The sequence below is a fragment of the Colius striatus genome, chromosome 8 (assembly GCF_028858725.1).
Source record: "Colius striatus isolate bColStr4 chromosome 8, bColStr4.1.hap1, whole genome shotgun sequence".
In the NCBI taxonomy this organism is placed as follows: Eukaryota; Metazoa; Chordata; class Aves; order Coliiformes; family Coliidae; genus Colius; species Colius striatus.
The window spans coordinates 2,947,974-2,972,353 of record NC_084766.1 but is presented as its reverse complement, the minus strand read 5'-3'; positions in this window follow the sequence as shown (position 1 = coordinate 2,972,353).

Genomic DNA, 24,380 nt, shown 5'->3' with positions numbered 1-24,380 from the left:
GCTTATGAAAAGGAAATAAAACGCTGGGATTAAGACAAAATAAGGCGTCCCCAAACAAGCCTGGCACATTGCTCTTCAAGATACATCACTAGGCTTTTGAACCTGGGCTCCCGTTCCTTGCCTACACAGAGTTCTCCCTTTCTATTCTTTCCACCCCCCAAGGTGACCTGCAAAAAGTCTGTGTCCATGCTTCCACATTCTGTATGCTTTACAGTGAAGCCCTGAGAATTTCATAGGTACAGGGAGTTTCTTACACTTCCCTTCAAATACCAATAACATCCCTCACACCTGTTCTCCCAGTGAACGCCTCACCGCTCTTCCTGGTTCCTGGGGTCCTTTTGAGGACCCCAAACGCACACTACAGATTCCTACACATTACTTAAACACTCGGGAGTGATGGATATTGGACACTTGGTTATCCAGAGCTCTTGTTCAGTCTCGGTATTAGAGTGATATACAAGGATTATTTGATATTGCTCTTTCTCAAAACAAATCTAGTCCTCTCCTTTGCCAGGCTTTACCATCTAATTCTATTGACATTACACTCCTTACATTCTCAGTTATCATGGGATGGGGCCAGCACAGAGACTTTCCTATTGAATGAAAAAACAAGAGTGTCCCCTCTTTCTCCACCTACCCAAATATCTCTCTCTCTCTAAAATTATGTACAAAACCATGAAAGACTACTTCCACATCTTTTGTATGACACATGGGAAAGAAAGGCACACAAATCCCTCTCTGTGATTTGTCCATAGCATGTTTTACAAAGAGTCTTTTAATATGGACTCACTCTTCAAATTTGACTCTTGATCTATGGAAAACAGTGATACAATTATCAAAGCCTACTGGCTCAAAACTTTCCTACAGCAAAAAAAAAGGCCATTGCCCTCTTGGTTGTCCTGGGTGCACAGGGCACACTCATTTTTCCCTGTCTGAGGTTTCAATCCAATAGGCACACATCCCAGTTAAAAAAAACAAACAGCTCCCCAGTTCAAAATCAAACGTTGAAGCTCGGGTTTGAATTCAAACTTTACACCTTTGGCTAGTTCTGGTTTTAGTTTACAGGTTATTTTTTTCCCCATCAGATGCCAGTGCACTCGCTTGAAAAGCCGTTTTGCAATTCTTCACAGTGCCTGGATGTACAGTAACGTTGTTTATGCATTCATTGCTTTTCCCTGCGAGGCAGAATAAATGGGCATGGATGTATCCTTCTCATAGATCCTTCAAAAGGATCAGTAATATGTTGGTGTGGGGGTAAAGGAAGGAAGAGGGAGTGAGAGAGCAAGTGAGCAAGACCTAATACTTTGAGACGGTCTTTGCAGGTTAAAAGAAATAGTGGCTCTATTTAGGAAACATATTCCAAGCATGGGAAAGGCTACAAAAAGCTTCCTGCAACATTCATCATTTACTCTACATCAGTTCTCTCTTAAATTGTGATGACAGCAGAACTCTACCTTCTGTGGTTAGTTTATCTGAAACCTTTTCCCTAGAAGTATATATACATGCACATCAGCACATCCATACTCAGCAAGGGAAGGTACAAACTTGCCTCCAGGGAGTCTTCAACTATTGTAACTGTGGCAAGAATTTCCCCCTGGATCTCCATAATCAATTATCTATCCTAACTGCCTACTATTTAAAACCCAAACACACTAGTAGTTTTGGTGTGAGATAACTATATTTTCTTATCATAGTCTTCCATATGAAATGACTCTCATTGAAATATATCCCAAGATAGAGTTTCCTGACTGTGAAAGCCACGTGTAGCGATAATATATCCATGAACACAGCATCTACTCCGTGTAATGCCGTGTCAGTCCACAGAGACTTGAGTGGGGAAGGGAAGAGTGCTGCACATGACAGAAATTTGAGGGAGAACTCAGGCAGATGTCGATTCCTGAGTTGTTGTGCAGCCACCACACTGTGGTGTTCACCTCTGCTGCACTTAGGCTGCCTCATTGGAGACACTGCATATAGGCCAGGGAGAATTAACTCTCCTCACATCCTAAATGCAGCCTCATCAATTAAGAGGTAAAGGCAGAGCTGGAAGAATTGCCTTAAGAAGAAAACATTGAAACATTTCCCTGTTCATAAAGTGTTATGGGCATATTGAATAGAACAGTATTGCCATAAATGTTAATGGCTCAAAATTCTCTGTAGTACCATCATTGCAAGTTGCCCACCACAAGTGTTCAAACAAGCTGGGTCTCCCCATTCATTCAGTTTACTTCACAATTATAACTAGACAAAGAATAAGCAATTGGGGTGTTACCAAAAAAGGAAGTATTTTTAAGACATTTAAAATGCTTCCAAACATAACACTGCTGTTATTTGAGTAAAAATAAAGCAGAGCAGTTATCACAGAAGGAGCCTGAAAACAACAGAAAGTATTTTGCTTAAGAATTTGAAAAAGAACTTAAAGAAACCCCCAAAATCTTTCTCATAATTGTCCAGCTCTGCTTGAGCCAGCAGGACTTGCTCTGCACCCTGATGGTTTCAAACACCGTTTCACATCTGTGCAGCTCTATTTGAAGGCAGCAATGTCAGCAGCACTAAAAGTCAAGCTAGTGGCATTTGGGGGTTGGACTAGATTATCTTTAAAGGTCCCTTCCAACCCAAACCGCTCTGCGATGCTGTGTGATTTAAACAGCAGAGATAGCTGGCCCTGAAGTGGATAAAGCTTGAGAGACAGTGGCCGTGAGCTGTGCCAGTATCCTTACATCTCTGCTGCTACTGAAGTTGCACTGGTGATAGAAACTGGGATGATGTTTGACAAAACAACATTCTAGCTTACACACAGCATCAGCAGGAAAGCATAGAAGTGTTTCCTCGGCTCTTTTTCCTACTTTCCAGACTCTGAGGATAAACAGATGTCTCTTGAAACATGTCCTGTTGGCAAGAGACAGCAGCTTTAAATTCATTTAGGACAATGACACATTCCAGGGTAAATATTCCTTGTGTCTTATGGGGAAATTAACCATGCAGCTCTGATTAGCAGTAATAAAGAGACAGACAGACGATACCTACAAAACCCAATGAATATTAAACCTACAGCAATCCCTTCCTGCAGTTCCTGTAATTTTAACAGGAAAACACACGCCCTAAAAAGTGCAGAAATGGAAGAAAATCATACTTTGTGGTCATCTTGCATTCTGAAACACTAAGTGTTCAAACCTCACTGTATCCACAGGACTTACTATACTTACATGCAGATGGTCACCTGAGTCATCTGTCACATCAGAAGAAACACCCACAAGTTTGCAAGTCTACACAGTTAGTCTTCCAACTTTAAGACACAAATCCCCGGTGTTACTGAGGTTTTGTAAAAAGCATTTTTCAAGTCTTCAAAATAATGCATTTGTTCACAATAAAGTATTGAAATAAGATACCAAAAATCAAGTGGTTACTGTAAGCTGAAAAGACAATAAGGTATTGAAATTATGCCCAGTCAACCTGGAAACCTTCTCTGATAAGATGAGTAGCCCAGTGGATGCAGGAAAAGCAGTGTATTTTGTTTGCTGGCTTCTGCAAGGTTTATGACACTATGTGCTGTAACATCCTCATAGATAAACTGAAGAAGGGATAGACAAAAATTGTCAGTGAGGTAGACTGAAATCTGTCTGAACTGCCAGAATCAAACGGTTGGGGTCAGTGCATGAAGTCCAGCTAGAGACCAGTCACCCATGATGTAACCCCAGAGGCTGAATCTGACACCAGTACTGACACCTTCATTAGTGACCTGGATGACAGGGCAGAATGTACCCTCAGCAAGTTTGCAGATGATAAACTGTGAGGAGCAGTTGACACATGAGATCACCATGCTGACATTCAGAGGAACCTTGGCAGACTGAAGAAATTGGTCAATGAGAATGGCATCAAGTTGAACAAAGGGAGATGAAAAGTCCTGCACCCTGAGAGGAATAACCCCACGTACCATGGGAATTGATAGGCTAGAAAACAGCTTTACAAAAAGGACCCCTAGCAGATAGCAAATTGACCCTGAGCCAGCACTCTGCCCTTGCAGCAAAGAGAGACACAGCAGAACCCTGGGCTGCATTTAGAAAACAATGACCAATGATCAAGACAGATGATTATTCCCCTAATGCTCAACACTGGTGAGACACATCTAGAGCTCTGTGCCTCATGCTGAGCTCCCCAGGAGTGGTAGGTGAAGACACTGATAGACTAGAGTGAGTCCAGCAAAAGGCTACAGAGATGATTACAAGACGGGATTACAAGGAAAAGCTGAGGGAGCTGGGACTGCTCAGCCTAGAGAAGAAGGCTCAGGGGGATCTTATCCATGTATATAAATACATGATAGAATTGAGTAAAGGTGATAGAGTCAGACTCTGCAGTATTCAGTGAAAGGACAAGAGACAGCAGGTACAAATTGAAATACAGTATATTCCATTTAGCCATAAAACTCCTCTTTTTACTGTAATGGTGATTAAATGCTGGAAAAGGCTGTATAAGGAGGTTATGAATTCTTCATCCTCAAAACCTGACCAAATCTGATACTGGAGCAACCTCCTCTAGCTGACCATGGTGTGAGCAGGGAGATCCTTTCCAACCTCATCTGCTTTGGGTTTCTGTGAACAATTCTCAGTACATATGTATCAAAAGGATGTCTGTTTCATAGAATCATAGAATGGTAAGGTTTGGAAGCGACCTTTAGAGATCATCCAGTCCAACCCCCCTGCAGAAGCAGGGTCACCTAGATCAGGTCGCACAGGAACATGTCCAGGTGGGTCTTGAAGACCTCCAAGGAAGGAGACTCCATATTTGCACTATGATATCCAATACAGGGCCCAGCCATGATTGCAAGATGAACATTAATATGTGTGTGTGGAAGGGAAACAGAAAAAGAAAACTCTTTCTCTTCAACACACTCTTCAGCTTCTCTTCTAAAACTTACACATTTAATAAATCAGTATTTTCCTCTGAGAGCATCACGGGAGCAAGAGCAGGCAACAAATTGTCCTTCCTCAGCATCCTTTAGGGTATAAAAACATATAGTCTCCAGTCTATTGACAACATGGATTCAATTCCAGCATTCCCTGGATATCCAGGTATCTGGAAATTGCATTGCATCTTCTACACAAGTATCCTGCTGCATCAAAAAAGCATCCAATTCTCACCATATGCCTAAGGTTGAGCAAGAAGTAACCAGCTAAAGGTGCTGAATGAGAAATGCATGATTGAGCTGAGCAGAGAAGGAAAAGGAATAAAAGGGCACAGAGTACTCCAATACTTGAACGACTCTCAGAAGCCAGCTCTGCCCAGCAAGGCAGTCATTAGGTGTCATTTTGCTCAAATCCAAAAACCTTGTAAAAAACATTAGCTTCAACCTACTGAAAATTAATTTCAAATGCAGCCCATGTTTTGGCACCCTGTATTGACACAGCACGCCCTGTCTATCTGTTTTACTTTCACATGTGCAGTAGCGACACCAACCTCTCAACAATACACCACAATAACAGATGGCACAGGAAAAGGAAGCCAAAAATACAACATGGGACCTTCCTCTGCCTGGCTTGTGGTGTCAAGAGAGGAGCACTAAAGTGGTTATGTGAGCCAGGAGACTTGATGATTTAACAGAAAGCTTGACTCATCTATTGTCCTTCGAGCTTTTTCTATGCCACTACTAAATCTTCAGGAGTCTGACTCCTAAAGATTGTGAAGACACCTTGGCTGCCATTCTCCACCCCACCGCTTAAGCTTGATGTGCAACACCCTCCAGATCTGTGAGAATTACACCAATCTCTGCAATAGTGTTGTGAGCCCAGAGCTGACAGTGGTAACTGGCAACTTCCCCAACTATAAAGAACTGACTATCATGTGGGCAGAGTGAAAGCTCTGGCTCTTGGTCTTCTTCTGCAGAGGTACGTCTGTGGTTGGGCTGGAAGCACTTGCAAGAGAGGATGAATTAAGTGATATAAATGCTTTCAATTAAAATGTTACATTCAGAAAGTGAACATGCTTCATTATGTGGACATTTACACCATAGCAAAACAAAACCAAACCATCACTTCCTTGTGCACTTCATAGCTTCAGTTTGGCAAAAGAAGGAAGATGTTTCAATTTAGCAGCCCTGGATCAACAACCAACCGTTTCTATGCAGAATTACCCTGATGCTACCCCTACTGGAGCTGCATGAAAAATCTCATTGACTTCACATGACACACAGCACAGTGACTCAGCACTCCAGCTACAACATATATATCCTAAAGGACAACGTAGCATTCAAAAGTATGAATTTAAATGATTTGGAATACCAAGAGTTAGAAAGGATGAAGGCAGCGTTTCTCAGTCTTCTCACACTGGTGAGCCTGCTTTCTCAAGCAAGTCAAAATGTTAAGATTGCCATCACTCTGACAGTAAAACTAAGAGGAAGAATTACAACCCTGAAAACACTCCTACATATGCAAAACTTATCTGCACGTTTCAAGAAGCTGACAGAACGTTTGGCCTTTAGAAGCAAGAAAGTAAGAGCAAGATTTTCTTCATCCTAAGCTGAAGGATGCTCTGAGAACCTCCAACATCTTTTGAGCCTGATCCCTTCCTCACTGACATCAAACAGCCAACTGAGACAGCGTGCTTTGATGTAACGCCTCTGGGAATCAAGGGAACTGGGTTCAATGCTCACTTCAGCCATGCATTGCAGCCTTGGCTCTGAGGAGTCACTTGGCAAACCTGCACTTCAGTTCTTCATCCTGGAAACAAAGACATTGTTTCTTTGCTGTGTAAATGGCTGAACATCCATCATTGACTTGGCCATTTTAGGACCAACATGAGCCATGTACTTACTTAGATACCAGAGGGAAAAGCTGTAACTGTGTGGACAGCATTTCTCTAGGATATTCAAACCAAGATTCAATTTACTCCCAGATTTCACATTTATTCATTGTCAATATTTATGGCATTGAATTCTACTGGCAGAAACAGTCAGAGAAGGTTTGCCATGGAATTCCTGGCAGAAGTTCTTTCAGTACTCATGGAAGTTCACAAATTGTATGCTGTACTCTATAACTTTTTACATTTTTGACCCAGAAGCAAAACATGCATTATTAAAGCAAATGTGTTTGAGTAGTAAATAAACAATGGGGAAATGGCAAAGATCTCCATGTACAGACTACAAACACAGCGAGCCAAGTTAGTCAGAGCCACATTTACTTTCACTGTTTCCCATCCCTTACAGGTGATGGTCACCACTAAAATAATTGGTTATGTCTCTGATGTAGCTTCAGCTTAGCTCCACCCCTATGTTGGCATCACAGTGCCTCATTAATGGAACACCACTGATAGTTTGTAGGGAGATCAGGTATGAGCTACAGAAATGAAGAGACCAGAGGGATTGATTTATAGGGGAAGATTAAATAACTTGCTTTACTAAAGATTAAGTGGGGGGAGCAAACATGATTACTATCTACAAATACCTGATGGGTAAAGCATCAGGAAGGTAGAATTGTTTAGTTCAGCAAAAAGTAGTGCAAATAAGGAGCAATTAGATGTAACTGAGAGAAACTATTTAGCAAGAGCATCAGGAAGAAGCCTTTGGAGTGTGAACAGACTAGCTGTTGGCAGGCTGTGGTGGGTGCAACCCTTAGTAACACACACAGTAAGGAGAAGGCTCCATGCCCTAGCTGGACATACAGCACTTCCCTCAGTCTGTTCAGGTCTATACTCTGCAAACTCACTTGCAGCTCCTGTTATAAGAATGCTACAGCACCTCACCTTTTGCCTCGTTACTCCCATGCTATTCCCCTGCTAGCTACCCATGGAGAAGCAAGCCTCATCATGTGGGGTGTTCAGAAATAGAATGGACAAGCATTAGAAATTGTATTGCAGGGGACTGGCCCCAGGGGACAGATTAGATGGCCTCATGGGGATTTTTTTTCTTCTTTCTAATTGATGCAGTCTGATGAGTACTCAGCTCTTACTGAAGGGTCATTGAGGGTGCAATGATTGCAATAATCATGATTTGATACAACAGTTTTCCTCCAAATTAGGTGGCTAATACAGTTTTTGCCTCATTCCCGCCTTCCTCCTCCCATCACTAATTAACTCCTCTGTGCAGTGGCTCAGGAATGCATGTAAGCCCTCCTGGAAGGGTTTTTTTCCTAATCTTCCATGACAGGACTCACAGCATGCTGACACGGACTCCAAAGATAAGTCACTGCAACTAGAGGAGTCTGCAGTAGCCTTGCTACAAAAACCTACCACATTCTGCACTTGCAGCAACTATGAACTGAGGACCATCATTCTGTTGTTGTTTTTGGTTTACACTAGCATCCAATTCACTTCTGAGTTAAGAAACAGGTCAGGAACTGTCCAGTTGTGTAAGATTAACAGGTGGAGGACATTAAAGGCACTAACTACTTTATGTTTTACAGGTCAGAATCTGAACTGCCATCCTATGTACACAGCATGATGAGGAATCCTTCTGACCAGCCACAGCAATCAGGTTTTCAGAAAAGCTCTAGCAGTAGTATGAAATTCCCACTGAAACATACCTTCTTCCCCAATTTATTACACACCATATAAAAGGTGCAAGTGCTCACCTTTGGGACCCTCCTTACTCTTTTGGGTTCAAACTTTTCAGGACATTGTCCATACACAGTGACAAATCAGGTTTTCTTCCTCTTGGGGCATCTTAAGGTGGCACTGAACGGTTATGCATATGATGCCTTTGGTGTCCATCAACACAGGATCCAGGTAATTAGCTTTTCTGTCAGCAAATTGGCCATGTCTCTACTGCAGAACACATGTGACTATAGCTTTCAATTCAGACTAGGATAGTAACTCTGCTGTATAACTACTAAAATTATCTTTAAAAACCCAACCACCACACCTAAATCCCCACCCAAAACCCCACCTTACAGAATAAGAGATCAGAGAGAGAAATTAACTTGTAGTCTTAAATTGCCTGGCAGTTTAATCAATTTAATACCTGGGGATAAAGAGTGTAAACGAAAGCAGACATTAAATTCTTGTTCAAAAGGGCCATGACAGCAAATATGTGATTTTAAAAGTCAGATAAAGATGTAATAGTCATGTCACGGCCAGGGAAAGAAATCCAATGACTCCAGAGTCACTCTGGACTTGCAGCAGGGAATCTAAGACTAGAAGTTACCCTTCAGTATATTGGCTGTTCAAGCACAAGCCTACCTGAACAGAAAAACATTTGTCTTCAGGAAACCACAGAGCAGTCCTTAGCACTATGGGTGTATTTTTAAGGCTCTGTGCAGGATATGAGCAACGCTGCTTCCTTTAATGATTTGCCATGGCAGTCTGCTCTGCAAAGTTACCGTAAAAACGCCATTGGGAGGTTCCACATTTCATGTCTTTCAGTAAGTTTAGATCTAATGTGACAAATTTGCAAAGACAAGAAAAATGCTCCTTTTTTCTCCCAGTCACCAGCTCCAAAACCTCACCCCAAGCTGCGTTTGCTCTTCCCACACACACACCTCTCTTCTCATTATTCACAAAGGTCCCATGGAGCAATCCAGCTCTCTCCAGAAAAACTCCAGCACATTCCCATTGTCCCCTCTGGGTTTACACAGGTGAAAAAGATCCACAACAGGAACACACTAAGCTATTCAACAGAGGCACAGGAGGAAACCATTCTAGGTGCCATCTCTCCCCCACCTCATTAGCTTGTATTCCAAAACTCTTCAATGGGTGTCACTGAGAAACAATTCCTTTACTTGCCAGTTGGAGTAGAAAACTAGACTAGCTTTCCAAAATGTTTCTTTGGTAAATTTTGATGACACTGAAATTGAGAAGAATGTTTTAGTGAGTTTACAAATGAGAGAGCTTAGAGAGGAAGAGTTTTTCACTGCTAGCAAATTGTATATTCTTACAAGAAGCCAGATAAAGCAATATTTCTGCACCTGCCTTCATTTATTTCTGTGGTACATGAACTGTCCTGAGATAAAAATCTCTTGAGCAGTACAATTTATAACACACAGAGAACCTGTCCCAGGAAATTTGGGGGGAAAAAACCCCAAACACCTCCCTTAATTCTAAATAAAAGGTCGTCATCCACTGATGAAGCTGTTAAGAGCAAGCAATACATTATGAGTGTAACTTGACTTACAACTTGTGTTATAAAACAAAGAGTTATGAACCAGATGAGCTGCAGGGTGTAAAAAAAATCTGAATGTGATTGCTTAGTTTGACACAGTTCTACTTAAAACATGTAGAATTCCCCAGGTCCTCTAGAGGAAAGGTCACTCTTAAAGAATTAGAAGTTGTGTCAGCAACAACACTATTTGTTCATTTTCATTTGAACTTATTTAGCCATTCAGGTTTAACAGCTCAAAAATAACTCATTACTCCTGCAAAGTGCTGCCAATATGATAAATGAGAACGGAAGGATGAGAGCATGGAAAACTAGTATGAAAGTACATAGCTTATATAACACAGGCTTTATCAGTAGAGAGAAATAATTTTCATGAATCAAAAGTTACTTCAAACTTGCCTGCTAGCCCTGTGACTTTATAATCCTCCTCAGCAGGGCAATTTATTTATAGGAAGAGACAGAGGGCCTTGTCTCATAGCTCTGTCTGATTAGATCCATCTTCTGGCTTCTCAGTAGTGCGATATTACAGTTGACATTGATGAGGGAATGAAATACTTTCAAATATAAGGGAGACCTTCAGTCAAATAGGTCTTTACCTGCATGATACAAACACGAACAGCTGAGCAATGAAGCACACAGTATAATTTGTGCCAACATGAATGACACAGTATCAGAGATACAGTTAGAAATGTCAACGAGAGAAACCCGAAGGAAGGAAGGCTTTCCAGTTTGAGTGTAAATATTTCTCAGCAGCCAAACATTGCTGCTTCTCATCCCAAACACTTGGAGATGAGTCACAGCAATCAAACGCTAAGCACAGACTCCCTGGATGACCAATCCCAGACACCCTGACATCCAACCTGAGTATGAATTTCACTGCAACAGGGCCTGATAAAGAATTCCACAATAAAACTAGTTGTTCTTCCGTAGACATTAATGCAAGTCCCACAGAAGTATCTGAGGTAGTATTTAAGACGTGCAGACAGTTGAGTGTCGTTACACTAGATAGTTTAGTGAGATGCTCGTTAATAATGAGTCATAATTCATTTCATTAAGGCAAGAAGCCAATATTGCTCAGTGTTGCTGGGAGGCTGATGTTTTTCTTTCATTACACAATGCATGCTGGTGCAAAGCTGTAAAATAGACGGCGACTGACCTAAAGCCGCAGGACAAGGTAACACAAACAAACTTTGGTTTTCTTGCCAAGAAGAAATATTTTTATTCTTGGGGCTGACTTTGTACAGAATGTTGGTCCTATAATAAATTCAACTTCTGGACATTCCTATTTGAATGAAACCCAAATCTACTGTTTGCATTGGAAGATTCTAACAAGACCAGTCATCTAAATGGATACCATTCAGAACTGAGACCCAGAAAAAACATTAATTTTGGTTAAAAGCCATGTCATCATTGGGAGTTCCAACCAAATCAACCAAAAACTAGTTGAAAGAAAGATGTCTTACACTGCCCAGTGAACTGAAAAGTATCAAAATAATCAGCTACCCCATGACTGGAACATCAAGTGTGGTTTCTGTGAGCCAGAGTAACGTCCATCAGCTCACGTGTAGGCACATAACAAGTCCTGCTCAAGTGCCACGAGCATGATTTTCGCAACAGCTATTAGAAAAACCCTCACATAGGGAACCAAATTGTCACCTACTGAATGGTCTGTTTGACTTCAGTGGAGACTGGACCCAAGTGAAGACTGCAGGAAAAAACACCCAACGTTACGGTGAAGGGAATGAGCAGAGAAAAACAAATAAAGAAGAAAAACTTCAAAGAACATTGGCAGAGAGCTTCCAAAGTATAGGAGGGAATTCAACTGGGATGGGCAAGTCCCCTTTACTGACTTGGAAACATTAGCCCTTCAGGAAACAGCAATGACCTAGATAGAATCAAAGAATCATAGAATGGTAGGGGGTTAGAAAGGACCTTTAGACATCATCTAGTCCAACTCCACTGCAGAAGCAGGGTCATCTAGATCAGGTCACATAGGAACATGTCCGGGTGGGTCTTGAAGACCTCCAAGGAAGGAGACTCCACAACCCCTCTGGACAGCCTGTGCCAGGGCTCCCTCACCTGAACAGTGAAATAGTTTTTTCTTATGTTTAAGTGGAACTTTTTGTGTTCCAGCTTCATCCCATCACCCCTTGTCCTGTTGCTATCTACTATAGAAAAGAGGGATGTCCCAACCTCCTGACACTCACCCTTTAGATATTAAATGTTAATAAGGTCACCCCTCAATCTCCTCTTCTCCAGACTAAACAGCCCCAGTTCCCACAGCCTTTCCTCATATGAAAGATGTTCTATACCCTTGATCATCTTGGTGGCCCTGCACTGGAATCTCTCCAGCACATCCCTGTCCCTCTGGAGCTGAGGAGCCCTGAACTGGACACAGGACTCCAGATGAGGCCTCACCAGGGCAGAGTAGAGGGGGAGAAGAACCTTCAACGACCTGCTGGCCACACTCGATGCATAGTACTGCAACATGACACATATTAATACTAAAGAAACTCAGGAGCTCACATTTGACAGTAGATGGAAGAGTAAGTTTGATTTGACAACTTCCACGAAGGGTAACTGAACTGTGACAAAGTCAGGACCCTTTCTCACGTCACAGCAGATGGACGTTTGCCAAGGTGCCAAATTCCTGAGTCATTCCGTTAAGTTAGAAAATATTTTGAGAAGCCACTCGCAGAACCTGGTATTATTTTTAGATTAACTCCCCCCTCACACACCTTTTATGTGTATTTGGAGTTTTAAATATTACCATTGCTCTCCAGAGACTCTTAAAAACTGGTGAGATTTTATCAAACGTGAAAAAAGCAGAGAGTAGGGAACAGGCAACGCAAAAGGTTCCTCACATGTTTTGCTCATCTGGTCTAAGTTCTCAATGCCATTTAACTTACTGTTTCTGAGCTGAGCAGGACCCATTCTCAAATGAGTAAAAGCAATTTGCAATATTAGTTGTTGGAGATAAACCCATCCACTAAGTAAACCTCACAGTAACTGTCCTGTATCAGAACTCTGGTCTGTTTATGGTTTACAAAGCCATCTGAACTTTGAAGCATCTGAAACGACTCACAATATTTCAGAGCTTTGTTCTTTCACTACATAAAGAAATTTGTTATAGTTTTATAATTAAGAAGAAAAGAATCTAAAGTTCCCACTAATGGGGCATTTTGTATAATAACAGGAACATAAAGAAGTCCTTAAACTTCTGAAGAGAGGCCAGCACAGGGACACCAAGATGATCAGGGGACTGAAACATCTTTCATATGAGGAAAGGCTGCGGGACCTGGGGCTGTTTAGTCTGGAGAAGAGGAGACTGAGGGGGGATCTTATTAACATTTACAAATATCTAAAGGGTGGGTGTCAGGAGGTTGGGACATCCCTTTTTTCTACAGTAGCTAGTAACAGAACAAGAGGTGATGGGATGAAGCTGGAACACAAAAAGTTCCACTTAAACATAAGAAAAAACTATTTCACTGTTGAGGTGAGGGAGCCCTGGCACAGGCTGCCCAGAGGGGTTGTGGAGGCTCCTTCCTTGGAGGTCTTGAAGACCCACCTGGACATGTTCCTGTGCGACCTGATCTAGGTGACCCTGCTTCTGCAGGGGGGTTGGACTAGATGATGTCTAAAGATCTCTTCCAACCCTTACCATCCTATGATTCTATGAAACTCGTGCATGAGGAACAAAGCACAAAGGAGACAAGCACAAAGGAGACTTCAGCCCACTGGCAAGCTTGCCTGAAGACAGTAGTGGGCAGACCTGTCTTGTGCTGTGATTCTGTGACTTGTTCTGTCTTGTCCTTCAAGCAGGGGAACCTCTGCTTCTGTTGTGATTTGAATGCTGCCTTAAAAAAAACCCAAACTGTACAATGTGAAACAGTTATATTCTCCTTAATTATAGCCTGAAGATTATGATATTTATCTGTCCTAATGACAAACATACAGCGTGTCAGCAAGGGAACAGTTGTTGGAAATTTGATGGTAGGTACAAAGCAATTATCTTCTAACCAGTATTTCCAATCCAATTCAATATAATACTGAGGAAGTTTCATCACCCAGTAAGCCCTTCAGTGCTTGTCTTGAAGTGCATTCACAGCCTTGGAAACAAAATTCAGCAATTCACAATCAGGCCCAGCTAAAAGAAAACAGCAACTAGACCAGAAGAAAAGATTTTCAGATGGCAACTGTAATTTTGTCAACACCACAACCTTCTGAAGCATTGATTTTGATGATGGACTATTTACATGTAATGTTTCACTTCACTTCTTGGGTTTGGCTGTCAGCATGTCATGGTATTTCACTCTGACTTTTAATTTCATATTGCACTTCATTAAAATATTGGCATATATAATTTTATGTGATGTTGGAGCGTCCCAAGATAAAAGCGCTCTGACATGTCTAAAATGAAGCACGTCTGACTTCTCATGCCATGTTTAATTTCACACCCAATGACAGAAGAAGAAAAACCTTTTTTTTTTCAAGACATCACAGCTAGCTTCAGAGACAACAAATTTCTTTCTCAGCCAGACACATCCATGAAGAATAGTTTGACTTCATTAGCTTGCTGGTTCCTGATACACAGGCATCTACAGAAGAAACATACCACCATCTCTGTGCCCTAGTGAGAAAACACAGAACCAGAGGCCTGGAAATGAAATGATACTCCTTTCCAGTGATGGTCTGAAGTATTTGGTTCAGTTTGGGTCTGTCCTCTGACTAGAGAGGATTTTGCTCTTCAACAGCAATATTTGTTTTAAAAGTATAATGGAAGAAACAGCCTTGCAGGTAGAACACTGTCAAAGCAGCACATTATGAGTTTGTCAGCAGAGGAAATAAAAGAGTCTCTCTATGCTTTTGTTGGAAGGAGCGTTCAGTGTACATCTTCCAGTCCTCAGTGAAGGCAGCCTTTTGCATGGAAACACGACCTTTCCATTAGAGCTCACATATACATTTCAAGATACATCTGAACAAGGTGTTCAGAGGTACATGTGGTGATTCCTATTTGTCAAGCAACTGAAAGTGGGAAGCACCTGTAAAAAAAAGAAAGGCCACAAAAAAACGCTCCAGAATTTCCCAACCTCCCCGTGATTTCATAGCCTTGTGAAGCCAGAGCTCCTCAGAAAGGAAATACTCGGGTAACACACCTTCATGAGCAGGATGAGAAATGCCTGTTTCAGATGACTGAGCTCCTCAATATCACTGGCATGTTCCATTTCAAAGTCAAGAGAAAATGAGCTTTTTTCAAAACAGTTATTGAGAGGCTCCTGCCTGGAAATGTATATTCAGACATTGTTGCAGACTGCTCTCACAGAAAGGAAACAACATGGTCCAGTTGCCAGCTAAAGGGTGTTTTATGAAAACAGAAATCCAATTTCAATGCTGTCAGCTACAGTGTATTGATGGCACTGATGATACTCCCCTTGATCCACAAGACTGTGAATCACCTTCCCGAGGACAGAGCGGCATACGCTGGGCAAGACAGAAGGAGCGTCACTGTCTACTGAAGGAACCCCCTTAGATTCATGACCAGTGAAATAACCAACCAAGCTGTCTTAAGGATAAACAAATCATTTCTCCAGAGTCCCACACCATGCATGCCTGCGCAGATGCTGCCCTTGATTAATACCCACCTTCATTTAGCAGCCACAGCTTTGCAAGGAGGACTTTAGCAGCTGTTGACCTAATCAAATGTTCACCTTTTTGACAAAGCAAGAGGAGGACGTGAAGGATAAAAAGTCACCTACAGTAACAAGTCAAACAGAAGCAACTGAACCATTGCAAGCAACTGAACCAACTATCTTAACACAAAGTTCATGATCCTGTATTTGCAAGTTCCTCTGTTAAATTCAGCAAACTGCTGCTGCTTCTTCTGCTCACGTGTTATCCTTTTGCCCCGAATTCTGGACTTCTTTAGACAAGATGCACACCAGGCATCAAGGACATTACAAAAACTTTGTAGTGCAGTCAACAGGGGTTTTTAAATTATTTGGATAATGAAGAAAAACCCAACCCATTTTTGTTCCATCATGAAGCAGGTGGTTGAAGGCAAGGGTGTTTCTTTAAGATACCTTGAAGGATTAGAGGAAACTATTCCACTTGGTGGCAGCAGTGGTCAAAAATACAATGAAGTTCCCAAACAAGAAGCCACACCTTCAAATTTATCATATGGAAAGAGAAATCTTCCTTTTCTTGATAACTTCCCATACTTGAGTTTAACTTTTAAACTATAGGAAAGTTGATATCTGTTTTTTTCCACTGTGCTTTTGAACGTCATTACAGGATTGGAAACAACTTCCAAGCAGAAAAAGTCACAGCAACTCTCTTTCTCCATGAGGTTGGCATAAACATAAAGAAATATGCTCAACAGTAGTCTCTGTAAGAGGGAAATGTTATCCAGTATTATTACCCAGACTTTGTTATCCAGTATCTCTACCACACTGCTCCATCAAGCTTTTACGAGGACATGGGGGAAAAAAAGAAGAGTCAAATTACTCCGTGCACACAGCCTAAGCACAAGTGATCTGCCTTTCTCATTGTGGTTCTGTCTTTGCTTTACCAGAGATTTCTTTTGACATTAAGTTGTTATGCTGAAAACTGCACAGAGAAACTAAACACTCTCCCAACTTCCTTTAGCTGAAGGTGAGCTGGCTCTAGGAAATTGCTGCCCTAAGAAAACTAGGAAAGAAGTAGCCTAACTCAGCTGTTGCACACTATAGGGCCACTGAATGCTTCTCTGCTCTAGGCAGCCACTTGCTTCAAATGCATGACAGGGCCATCTGCCCTTTGGGATAGAATACATAGCTCTTGCAAGAACCTCTGTAGATTTACAGCAGAGAGATATTACCTACGGCCCTCCAGTCACAAGACAAGATGAGGAAAGAACAGCAACTCAGTAGAGCAGGGAATTATTACTACTTAGTTATTAGATAAGAAATCTAAGCAAACCTGCTCTCCAGTCTTAAATGACTTGAAGTCACTAAATTGCCCAAGCAAGGCTTTCCTATAGACTTGAAGGATGTGTCAAAGGAAGGGAACAGCTGTAGGAAAGGCAATGAAATCCACTCAGAGTTACCCTGGGCAATTGCATACTTTTACAGTTATAGTCCTTGCATTTGCTCTTGGGCACCTTCCACCTGCTCTTTATCAAACTTGTTCCTTGCATTTTAATCTCAGTTACATAATCTTGAGCCTCTGAAACACTTTATTAACAAGCAACACAAATCAGCTGCCTAGAACCGAAACAGAGGTTTTTGGTCCTGAAATTGGAAGCACCCATAGCTTGAGCTGAAGAGCAATGCCTTCTGAGCTGGAAGCTGCTGGCACCTTTGTGGAGAAATTGAGAGGAGAAGCCATACCACCTAAAGGCCAGGGATTGGGTGCTAATGGACACAGCAAGATGCTACGCAACCCATGAAAGTGATAAAACCATTGCTGAGGGAGCAGTAGTTTTCTTTGCACCTGTGAAGACCTCTGGACCAGCAGGACCTTCATCATATCCTCCTGGAACTGCTGCAACAGCTGCTGCACAATTACTAAGAGGCTTCACAAGCCAACTCTTCCCTAGTTTGTAACACAAGAACATCCCCACTCTCAGTTACACCCCTGGTTTAGTTTGCCTAGAGATGGCTTTTTTGGTTTGAGTCCTTTTGTTCTGAATGTGCAAATCTGGTAGAAGCTTCAGTTGCATTGATTCCTTTTCAGGGCAAGATGGGAAAGAAAAGATCTTTAAACATTTTAGTAAGTACTTTAAAGCTCCTTTTCCCTTCGTACTGGTTTGTTTGAAAAGGCAAAATCCATTTGTTACCCCCCAATTTATCACCAAAAGGAACCTGACATTAATTGCATTCTGTTATTACAAGCGGAGGTCATATGTGCTTTTCTTAATAGAGTTTGCAGCTCTTATTTTTACAGATATTCCATGTGGGCTAAATAACATTAAGAAAGCTAAGGTCAAAGCCTAGTCATTTCAAAGGAATAAAGGGAAAGATTTACAAGACATCTGGTGAGAGCCGTTTATAAGGGGAAGCAAGACTTTTCTTCTGAGATTACACCAATTGATGCCTAAATTGGGGAAGAAATCCCAAAGGAAGACACAATCCACTTGGTAAAATCAATTCTGCTCAGAGATGCAACTGATTTGATCCTGAATTTTAAATGGGTAAGAGCATCTCACACTCCAGGAAGCTTCCTTACAAGCACTAAGCTTTGATTTCCACAAAGCACCTTTGGGATTTTCCCCCCTGCATGTTTTGCAACAGGCAGTCAGATGTCCTTGCTCAGAGACTGCCATTGGGCCATCCCAGCTGTTTGTCACCCACCCATACCTGCCCTCATGGACATTTCTCCTGGGTCTGCTGGCATAATTGCTTATGAAATGATTTCCTAAACCACTTCCAACAAAATTATTTGCCTGGGTTAAACACTTTTTTTTCTAAGCTGACTGATTTTAACCACATTAAATCACATGAGCAGTTCTGGCAGTTGACCAGAGGGAAGGATCCCAAAGGCAAGTAGCCAGGGGTAAGGATGGCCATAGGACAGGAACCTGTCAACACAGTACAGCTAAAACTGTGAGAGGGCTGACCAAAGCCTGGTCTTGTTGTACCAACATCTTTTTATTGCTGTAAAGCAAATAAGTATTATTTTTTTAACAGTCTTTCTTAGCATCATTAAAACATTTCCTTGCTTTTAGCACTTGCTGTGTGCTACTCACTTTTGCTCACACAAGCTGTTGAGTGTTTGCCTGCCCATACTGCACAGGTATTGGCTTCAATTAAGGTAAGCACTTAGCACATCCCCTAACCTCAGATCTAGAGTGAAGTCAGCAAGACCTAATCTTTGATTTCACCTTACAAAGAGGTTTTGGACTGTTGTGTTTCTGTGAAGGCAGAGCAGCCACCTCACCCAGCTCATGGCATTTGGCAAGCAGCTGGTGGCTGAGGAGCAGCTCCACCTCGCTTTTTGTAGCAGCAGTCCTGGCTCAAGCCATTTGCCCTTACATCTGCTCCACACTTCTGTCACATGAGTGGGACTGCTCAGTCCATTCTGCACCCTGGAAGGGAAGCTGACCAGGCTCAACCTGCCCTGGGTCAGAGCAGGTGTTTCTCAGCTGGATCTATTAACTCATCTCAAAGAGCCCTACTGCTGAACATGAAACTACTCCTGATGAAGCACTGACCAAGGTGTACAGCAGAAAATGTGACATTGGGCTGAAAGCACAATAAAACAGCATTGCCACTAAACTTTGTGTTGTGTTGTCTAAACACGACCTGGACATACACAGAGGCTTTTTATGGGATACTTTCATGAGTCATCATGTCTATATTTTCTTGCACAGTTGGTAAGAGATACTCTACATTTCCCCTGAGCATTCTCCAGGCTTCCTGCACCTCAGGAGTCTATGTATGCAATCCTACACTCCCCTTGGGCTGCAAGATCACGGTGAAAGAGACCATGTTGCTACATCTCCTTCCCTACCCTCTCCCCATCCCTCCAAATGCCAAAAGGTAGTGACATATTTGATAGTGTAGTTAACTTTGCCAGAGATACCAAGGTGTCAGTACAGAGTGAAACAGTCATCAAGTTTCAGTAACTGCTAAATCTGAGCTTAATTTGAATTGGCACACTAACTTGGAAATGGGTTAGGTCTATCCACCCACTACTGGCTTTCTTTGCTACCCAGAGCTTTATGCTGACTGCCAAATCACCCTCCTGTAGGAGGTAGTACGGCTGGCTGGAGCCCTGCCAACCCAATCCAGAGACAGGCACCAGCACTCAGCCTCACCTCTGTATGCTCCATCCCCTGAGCTCTAGTGCAGCCTGCAAATGCATTAGCAATGCCCTCTTTTACAGGTTACATGGCAGGACAGATGCTAGGTGTCGCTGATAAATGGCTTGGTTTTGGCAATCCAAGAATACAGGGAGAGGGAGCTGGGGATGAGGGCAACATACAGCAAACCATACAGCCAAGAAAAAAAAACCCTAGTCTACAAACAGAAAGTTTCAACTTAACATCTTAACAAAAATCAGAGCAAAGGAAAAGCAGCCATCTGAACCACAGTAGTTTACCTATAGTTGCTCAAAAGCCTGCACCATAAGTGTGCCATGCTCTGTTGAAATGCTGCCTGAAGCTGTAAACATTGGTTGGGTGGAGCTTATTGTCTTTGAAAAGACATTCTATTTCTCTGCTTTAAGTGAGAGATATAGCATTAAGACTCTCTAATCAGACCTTTGCTCCTTAAACTCAGGGTCTTCCTACATTTTAAACATAGTTCTTGATCAAAAGATGTCATAACATCTTCATCACCTTCTCATAAATGATGCTACTGAGGTGGGAAAAGAAAAACAAGAACAAACCAGAACCAAAGCCAGTCCTGGTTTGCATGTTGCAGAAGAAGAAAGAAAAGCAAAGGTGTTCTCATCTGCTATCTTTTCCCCTTTGTCTTCCTGCTCCTATTCACTTTTAGAGTAGATCTAAAGTAGATTAAGACTTGATGTCACTTTTCTCCCTCATATCCAACAATCCCTCAAGTTCCAGGGGAGAGTTCTGCTGGGAATCCTGCCAAGAGCTCACTTGGGGCAAGGCTAAAAACTGCTGATACTTGTCCTTCTCAATGACCCTAAGATACAGCTTCAACAGTGGCCAAACCTGCATCAGCTGCTTTAATTACGATACATTTTGATCAGTCTCCTTATACTGGTCTACCTCTCAGTGTATCTTCAGTAACTTTGCAATTAAGTAGTCTTGCCCTATATAAACTACATTGTTCCACTGGCTTCATATACATACAGGTGCTAAAGATGTGATGAACATCATTTTTCTTCCTCTCTGGGACCTATTCAACTACGACAAATATAATGCATTCATTGCCTGGATCCTTTCCTTTTAGCACTCATTTTATCCCTGTCCCCAAATATCTATTTAAAGACTATGATCTATTATTTTGCATAGCTTTAAGTCAGCACTGAAACTGTACATGGCCAGCTGAAGTATCTGTAGCCTGTAGGTTTGCCTCGGGCTAAACTATCTCCTGTACTAGTAGTCAAAGCAAGTACCTCCTCATTTATTAAAGATGTGTCGCATTCACATATCTCTGGCAGCTGCTGTGGCTAACTGCATAAAAGTTAAACTACAGTCAACCAGTTTCTATGAGGCTCACATCAGACTTTTAGCTCCCATCTCAAAAAATGGGTTAAAGAAAATCCAAGTTTAGATTTTTTTGATCTGGCCACCTGGAATTCAGGAATGTCAGCCTAGAACAGCAGATCTCCAAAAAGCACATTCTGAGATAATACAAACAGCCCAAAGTTGGCACATCTTTGGGACAACGACCTTGGAATTAAATTTTTGGTGTTGATTCAAGTTTAGTTTGCTGTGAATAAGACACAGAGAGACCAATGAGAGCCCTGCAAGGAAAATAAAAGGCAATGATATAGCTTGAGGAGAAATTATCTGATTCATTCCAAAGCAGGAGATATTTATCTTCTGATAGTCCTGCAATAGTTACTTTTCCCCTATTGTCCAGGATGACTAATATACTACAAATACTACATTTTATCTGATGGATACAGACTCAGTACAGTGAGAGCAACTCATCACAGTATCATTGAAGAGGGGAGTGCTGATGAGCCTTGAGATGCTCTTGTTCTGAAGCTCAGGTCAGGAATCGGCTTGCTCATAAAAAGGTAGCCCTTCAGCAATAGGATACAGAAATCTTATGCAGAAACTAGCTTGTGTCAGGCTGAAATTTTACCAGTATACTTGCTGATCCAGTCTAGTTTCATGTCCTGCAAGTCAGAGTAAGAATTAGAACAATGACTTAGATACGCCAAGAAACTACAACTGCATTATATCATTTTCTTTAGCTGTGTCTCCACTTAAAAATTCTGGTCTCAAGGAAAGTATTCAGTAGTGGGTTTCTGAAGTTCTTGTATCTTCTTCAACCTATGTAACTTCCCTTCAAAAGAGCAGTTTTATGGCCAAGATCCATGAAAGTCAAGTAGTAGTCAGAAGTGTGGCCTCTATTTGAAGTGAGACACTTAATGTCTTTCAACTAGTTCAGAAAAATGCAATTCCTTGGATTTTAAATGCCACAACTCTGACTCCCAGATTGATCTAGAAAAGCACACTGAGACACAGAAGACTGACTAACGTCTCCTGACAACAAGCCCTCAATTTTCATTCAAAAGTACTAGCTTTCAAACAAATATTGCACTATATCCACACTAGATATCAAAGTTAGCACCCACTTCCACTGGCTATTCCACTGCTAAGATGGAGACAACTTATTTAGCAGAAGTATGCCCTGCTAAACACACCAGCAAATAAAAACCTCTTTCCAAAGACAGAGACACCAAGACACGAATCAGGGACAAAGCCTTAGGCAGGCACGGAAATTCTAAGCACGAGCTAAAATACCTGTTACATTTTACAAGGTAATATTGCAAGGATTTGTAAAAACAAGCTTCCATGTAATCTTGCCAGGATAATTTTCTGTGAACTTCTGCTTTTTCCCTCCTGAAAGAGTCTCTGCTGTCATTTTCCTAGTGGTTCTTTTTTTTTTTTTCACTTTTATCAGAAATTAATATGGCTCAGAGCAACTTTAGTGTGATGGTTGTGTGCTAAGATAACACCCCATGTATAATAACTTACATTAAATCTTTTTGCTAAATACATATTGTTCCCATCAGTGAACAAACGACCTATCCAAACGTTCAGATAATTTGTTTTAACAACATGTTACTGTTCTTGGGTAATGCAACAAAGCAGGCAATCACAGATGAGCGAGCAATATGCCAATAAAACTGAAAGAAATAAATTAGTATCATGGTAACACATGTGTCTTCACAATTAATAAATTCCACTCCATCAGTCTGTGATTTAATTATGCATTATGTATAGGGCTACCATGAATCATTCATGTGTTCTGTTAACTAAATGGCTGGATACAAATCTTCTGATGAGAATATTTACATGAAAACCCAAGTGTTCATGAAGAGTAGGACACAAAATGATCCTAAATCAATTTTTAATTCCTAGTGGTGTTGGGATTTTGTTTTCCTGGGGAGACAAGAGGTTTGGTTGGTTGAGGTTTTTGTAACAAGGAGTTGCTGCGTTTGGTGTTTCTTGGGTGGGTTTGGGGTCTCTTTAAAACAAAAAGACAGCTTGCTGTACACTTCACCTGTAACAGAGTGAGGTTTTTTTACTGCAATAGTCCACAGCTAAGGGTACTAAGCAATTCCTTAACATTCTCCTCCTCAGGAAATCCAGCCCTGTCCATTGTCAGCCAACAGAGCCCTAAATGAGGTTGCTCAAAGCATGATCTGTCCCTGTGGTCTCCTCATTCTCCTCCTTTCTGTCAAGAACCATCTCCATCAGGACTTCCCATCTCCTGACAGAGCTACAGATTAAGATGGAATGCTTCCTGCGGAAGAGAAAGGCACATAGCATGGGGGCAGAACATGACATACTAAGTCAGGACTATATGACTTGTATCTATTGCAGTGTAAAAGAATAATACTCAATCATTCTCTGATTGGAGGAATTACTCACTCCCTTACTCTCAGGCCTAAGGAAAAGGAGACTTATCCTTTCACAGCGTCTGCTTTCAAGATCACTGACGCTAAGAGCATTTTGATTAACTTCAGTGAGTTATAGGTGAAACTCAGTTAGCAAACACTGAGACAGGGAAGCATAACTAGTCAGAGTTTGCTACCTGCTACTAAGACAAAAGGTGTCTGAAATCACAGCAAAATTCAACAGGATCAGGCAAGATCTTTGCAAGAAATCCTTGCAAGGGCAAAATAGGAATAGGGGGCCCCCTGCCATGCATCTCTTTTGGCAGATTTTGACCCAGTTCTAATAAGCTAAAACTTCAGAACAGTTACATGAAAATCCAAGATCATCTTGTTCCAGAAGCTACTTACTAGAATTCTACTATATCCCTTTAACACATATTTTATGCATACAGCGTGGACAAAGGGTTTGGAGATCTCAGTCGCATGATAAAGAGTTGTCTATTTCTCAGTGCTTTTTGAAGGTTTGTTCAGATTCATCCTCTCATTTATAGTGAGTTTCCTCCAAATCTTACAACAAAGTGTGACTCCATCACTTCTTGGCTGAGGTTGATAGAATAAGCAGCTTTAGAGCCCTTTACATTAAACTCAGCACTAAAATGCCCTGAGTGACCATTACTTCTGTTTAAGCAAGAACTAAGGAGAGAATTTGATTTCTGATGCATTTGGATTTGTTGACCTCTATTTGTCCAGAAATACTAAAAACACC